Here is a 6,495-nt window from a genome sequence, read left to right as displayed (position 1 = left end):
TTTTTGTTTTATATGCCACATATTAATCCTGCTTCAAGTTAATATTTGAATAAGTTGTTATGTTTAAGTCAATGTTTACTTTTTAATTCTCCACAATACTGTCTAACCTATCACCACTTATTAAAGAGAATGTCATTCCACAAATGTTTAGTTTTATGCCTTATTATACATTCCTTGATAATATTCATGTGGAGCTAATCGTACACTACAGACCCATTGAGACGTATAATCTTTCCTCTAGAAATATAACAATTATACATTTACAGTTTAATATTGGACTGAGAAATACATTCCATATTTATTTTCCTTTGTCAGTGACTCAAAGAGTGCTGTTCAGGTGTTTTTATTGAAGCTCGGCAATGTTGGCTCATGCTTGTAATCTTAGCTTCATAGGAGGCTGAGATCTGAGGATTGCGGTTCAAAACCAGCTGGAACAGGAATATCCATAAGACTCTTATGTGCAACTCACCACCAGAAAACCAGAAGAGAAGTGACACAGTTGCTCAATGGGTAGAGCACTCTTTTTGAGCTGAAGAGCATTGGGACCGTTCTCAGGCCCAGATTTCAAGCCCCATGAATGACCAAAAAAGGGGAGGAGACATTTTTTATCTTTGCTCAATTGTATCCTCCAATCCACAAATATTATATGTCTCCATTTATTTAGATTTTTGCTTTTATATTCAGCATTGTATCATCTTCAATGACGGTGGGTGAACAGAACTTTAATACCTTTTGACTTTGTGTGAAGATACCACAAAATATTCACAGAAAACAGTTGAAAAATAAAGGGCAATGGGAATGGAGCAAGACAGAAACGGGTTAATCAGGCCCTTGATCAATATGAGAATGTGTAAAGTATTTCAATAAGATTTCTTCGTACAATTAATATACACCAATTAAGAATTATATTCCAAAGGCATTGGTATTGCTTTTCAAGTATGACATAAAGGGTATATACAGATTCCGTGGTGAAATGAAAGAAAGATAGATGAGAAAATACAAATACCTACTTATTATAATTGTATAGATAAACTAAGAAATTTGGTCAACATTCTGAGGGCTCATGGCTCATTAGACTAGAAGGCTGTTGGTATCTAAGATAATACTTAAATTTTAGACTTGAGCCTTTCTTTAAACTGCTTAATACTATTGTTTTGGATCCAGTATTCTTTTTGTTGTTGTTGTTGTTGTTGTTGTTGTTGTTGGTGGTGGTGGTGGTGGTGGTGGTGGTGGTGGTGGTGGTGGTGGTGGTGGTGGTGTTGGTGGTGGTGGTTTTGGTCGTGGGCCTTGAAATCTGGGCTTGGGCATAGTCCTTCAGCTCTTCAGCTCGAGGCTAGTCATAGTGCCACTTCTGGTTTTCTGTTGGTGTATTGGAGATAAGAGTCTCATGGACTTTTCCTGGCCAGGCTGGCTTTGAACTGTGATCCTCAGATCTAAGCCTCCTGAGTAGCTAGTATTATATATGTGAGCCACTGGCACCGGGCTTGAGTCAGTATTCTAAGTACAAGGAAAAAATAAAAGCGGTTTGAAACAACCACATAGTTATCTCAATAGATGCAGAAAAAGCTTTTGACAAGATCCAACACCCCTTTAGGATGAAGACGCTGGAAAAACTATGAATTCAGGGAACATTCCTCAATATAATAAAGGCTGTATGTGGCAAACCTACAGCCAGCATTATACTTAATGGTGAAAAACTAAAGCCATTTCCTCTTAACTCAGGACAAGAAAATGATGTCCACTCTTTCCACTTCTCAATTTAGTATTAGAATACCTAGCTACAGCAATAAGACAAGATGCAAACATAAAAGGTATCCAAATAGGGAAAGATGATGTATAACTCTCCCTCTTTGCAGATGACATGATCTTCTACGTAAAGAATCCCACAGACTCCACTCCCAAATTACTCATGCTGGTTCAAACTTTGGCAAAGTAGCAGGGTATAAAATTAACTCTCAAAAACAATGACTTTTCTGTATGCCAACAATTAGAAAAGCATGGCTGAAATCAGGAAAGCAACTCCATTCGAAATAGCCCCACAAAAAATAAAATACCTAAGAATTAACTTAATCAAAGAAGTGAAGGATCTTTATGATTAAAACTATAAAAACCTGAAAAAGTTAATCAAATCGGAATTTAGAAAGTGGAAAAACCTTTCATGCTCCTGAATTGGAAGGATCAACATCGTGAAAATGGCAAAACTTCCCAAGGCTATTTACAAATTCAATGTGATACCTATCAATATTCCAAACTCATTCGTCAAGAAAATAGAAGAGGCAATCCAAAAATTTATATAAAACAATAAAAGATGCCCTATAGTAAAAATGATCCTTAACAGAACAGTGCTGGAGGAATATCAATACCAAATTTTAAACTCTACTACAAAACCATAGTAATCAAAGTAGCTTGTTAGTGGCATAAGAAGAGACCTCAGTACCAATGGAATAGAATTGAAATCCGAGAAATGAACCCACAGATCTATAGCCACCTAATCTTTGAGAAGGGAGCTAAAAAAATAGAATGGAAGAAAGACAGCCTCTTCAGTAAATGGTGCAGGCAAAATTGGTTAATCATTTGTAGAAAACTAAACATTACAGGAAAAATAGGAGATATCCTAACTCTCCTTGGAACAGGCTGAAATTTTCTTAATAGCAACCCAGAAACACAACATGACAAAGGGCAAAAATAGAAAATTCAAAGGAAAGCCACTGATTGGTTGAAGATCTTCACTAGAAATACAACAGACAAGGGTCTCATATCTAAAATATACCTGGAACTCAAAACATTAAATCCCCCAACAACAAATCCTCAAAGAAACAATTGCACAATAAATAAGTGGGCTAAAGACTTACAGGGAAACTTCTCTGAAGTATCTCTGAAGGAGAAGGAAGGAAGGATAGCCAATAGACACATGATGAAATGCTCAAGCTCCCTAGCCATAAAAGAAATGCAAATCTAAAAAACACTGACATACCACCTCACCCCACGTAGAATGGCTATAATCAAACTAATAAGAAGAGAACCTGGAGGAGATGTTGGTGGGAATGCAAAGTTATTCAACAACTTTGGAAAGTAGTATGGAGGTTCCTCAAAAGACTCTACATAGAGCTCCCTGATGTCCCAGTAATTCCACTTTGGGGCATTTACCCAAATGTTCACAAACAAGACCATACTAAAGCTACCAGCACAACTATGTTTATTGCAGCTTTATTTACCATAGCTAAGATATGGAACCAAACCAGATGCCCATCAGTAGATGAATGGATCAAGAAAATGTGGTATATATACACAATGGAATTCGATGCTGCCATCAGAAAGAATGCCACTGCCCCATTTGTTAGGAAACTGAAAGACTTGGAAAAAATTATATTAAGTGAAGTAAGCCAGGCCCAAAGAAACGTAAGTCTGAGACAAAGGGAATCTTTCAGACAGGTTAATGTTCAGTGAAATGAACACCAAGATAAAGACTCAAATGGTTTTTCTTTCTTGCTATTGTTTCTAGCATGTTTATAAGATTATTTCTTTGTTGATTTGTATGTTTCTCCCCCATGGTATAACCCTTGTTTTCACTGTATTTGATGTTGGTATAATTTGGGGAGGGCAAGTTAAAAACAAATTGGGATACAGGTGGATCCATTGCAACAATGACATGCAGAAGACGTTATGTCCAAAAACGAAATTTCCAACTTTGGTGTGGCTTTGGGTGGGCAGAAGGGGAGATGGGAAGGAGAAACAAAGGAGGAGACAACAATGCTTGTTAAGAAATTTACTCATTACCTTGTCGAGTAATTGTGAACCTTCTCTATGTAGTTTCAAAATAAAAAATTCATGAAATAATAAAGTAAAAAGCATGTCAATTTTTTTTGTCGGTCTTGGGGCTTGAAATTTGGGCCTGGCATGGTCCCTCAGCTCTTCAGTTCAAGGTTTCCACTGTATCACTTGAGTCATTGTGCCGTTTTTAGTTTTTAAGACATATAATGGAGATATGAGTCTCACAGACTTTTCTGCCCAGGCTGGCTTTGAACCACTATCCTCAGATCTCAGACTTTTGGGTAGCTAGGATTACAGGCATGAGCCACTAAAGCGCAGATCCAAGACAATTAAAAAAAAACAAAATTTATTAAAATTTTTTTTCAATAAATAATCTTACTTTTTCAGCATTAGTTTATAACTATGAGTTATTTTTATATGTAACTGTGAATTTTTAAATAGAATCCAATATGTTTTACTATTACTCAGTATCTTACAAAAATCCACTGTAATTGAGTTTCCCCAAAGTCAATTATTACATACTCTATTACTCACAATTATTATTACACTCTATATTACATATAGTTTGAAGTGAAAATAGTTTGGACCATTTGAGATAAATTAGTAGATATTATTTTAGCATTATAAATTCATATCTGGGCTTTTTAAACGAAGGAAAGAAGATTTTAGAGTTAAAATCAAATATGAATGTGTACTGTGTCCCAATTGAACCAAAAATTCAGAGTTGATACAGACAAAATTATTTTCTTTACACTAAAGACCTTGACGTAATACTATTGGAAATAGTGAGACAAGAGGAGGAAGAATTCATACCATTTCACAAAATAACTCTCTTATTCTGCTACTCCCTCCACTATGAAGACCTGCCCATTCCCAATTGTCAAAAAATTCCAAGTCTCTCTTTGAGAATTCTATTTGGAAACGTTCTAAATCACTGATTTTTTTTTACTTTCCCTTATATGAAAAAATATATAGACACAAAACAATTGAAATAAAATGCACACATATGTTTAAGTCACCACAATTGGAAAAACAACCAACAAAGTAGAATATCCCCAGGAACAAAAACATGTGCCCAGTTTTTTTAAGCACTAAAACCTCAATTACATGATACATTGGAGTACAGCCATAAAGATAACTGTGTCTAAGAAATACGGTTGTGTTAATTTGTAATTAAATTCATAAAAATGAACCTAACATAGCAAATCCATTGAATGGATCAAATTGTTTAAAACAAATGTGACTGTAGGCGGATTAAGACCTGCACATATCTAAAAGAATAAAATAACTAAATAATGACATACTTAAAAAATTCAGAAATGCAACGAATAAGTCTAATAATATCCATATTGAGAACTAATTCCTACTTATTTAACAAGAAAAAATATGCAAATAACAGAATCTGAGCAGTGTACATGAGTGTATATAATTTGAAAGTACTCCAAATTATACTTTGTAGAAGATTGAATGTGGCTTATCTAAAGGAAAATATCAACACATGCTATAAATGAAATTAAAAATCTCATGAAAATAGACAAGCAGTTTCTGGAAAATAATCTCTCTAATACTGACAAAATTGCATACCTATTTAGATAGATTAAAAAGAAAAATCAGTCATAATGATTCTATATTTATTGCAAATGTTGATTTTTTTCATAAATTATTTCCATTAGCTTGCATTTTTAAAACTTTCTGTTACATGATGTATATCTGATGTATAGCTTGGTAACTAATTTAGGATGCTTCCTTAAAATTTGTTCTGGGTATAATGACTCACTTCAGTTCCTGTCCCATGAAATGATATTAATAACAAAAATTCTAATAACTACTGTTTACAATACACAAAATCTCATAAGTATGACACAGGTTAGCATTGGTTAACATTTTGATATCATGGTCCCATGACTGATGAGGCCTATCTGTATGAGTAACATTGTACCTAGATTACTAAACCTAAATTTGGCCACTGTTAAAAAATGTTTATATCTTTATTTGTCACCCATCAGAGATTAAATCTGAGTATAAAGCTTAAGTAAAATGATGAAGTAAGAATTTAGTTTTTAGGGATATAAAGTAAACAAAATACAACATAGAGTAACACACTGGTCTAAAATCAACCTATTTCTCCAAAACATATTTCCTTACATTGTGTATTATTCTCATGAAGGGAATGGGGAATGTGAGAAGAGGACTAATTTTATCCTAGAATCATTCAAGAAGTGCCCATTCAATCATAACATACATCACATTCCATTGGTATTCATATACATATATGTCACGACCGACCGCCTCGACCACCAAGGAAGACGTGACACCGAACTCTTCTCTCTGCAGTTTATTCAGGACTTTTGAGCAATCTTCTGACCCCAACCCCGGGGAGAATTCCCCACAGCATTAAGTACCCGCTGGGTAGCCAACCCTGATACGCCACGTGGGAACCACCAATAGGTTCAGGTGCGCGGAAGCAAGCCAGATTCTTTGCCTTAGCCATATAAGGAGTTGTTTACCACAGAGAGCACTCGCCATCGGGAAGGCGGATGGCGGAAGCAGGTGCCATCTTCCAGGTGCAGCCTCTCACAGCTCTCTACACATATGAATGAATTTCTTAGTATCTCCTGCCATTTGGAGGTGGAAGGACCAGTATTCCAACTGTGGGCTCCAGCTCCTACCACATTAACCTGAGCACAGGGAATTCATTGGTCTTTCCAAGAACAGCAAGACCAA

This window comes from Dipodomys merriami, unplaced genomic scaffold, assembly GCF_024711535.1.
Source record: "Dipodomys merriami isolate MVZ:Mamm:240054 unplaced genomic scaffold, mDipMer1.0.p SCAF_93, whole genome shotgun sequence".
Lineage (NCBI taxonomy): Eukaryota > Metazoa > Chordata > Mammalia > Rodentia > Heteromyidae > Dipodomys > Dipodomys merriami.
The sequence above is the reverse complement of the archived record's forward strand: the minus strand, read 5'-3'. Positions refer to the sequence as shown.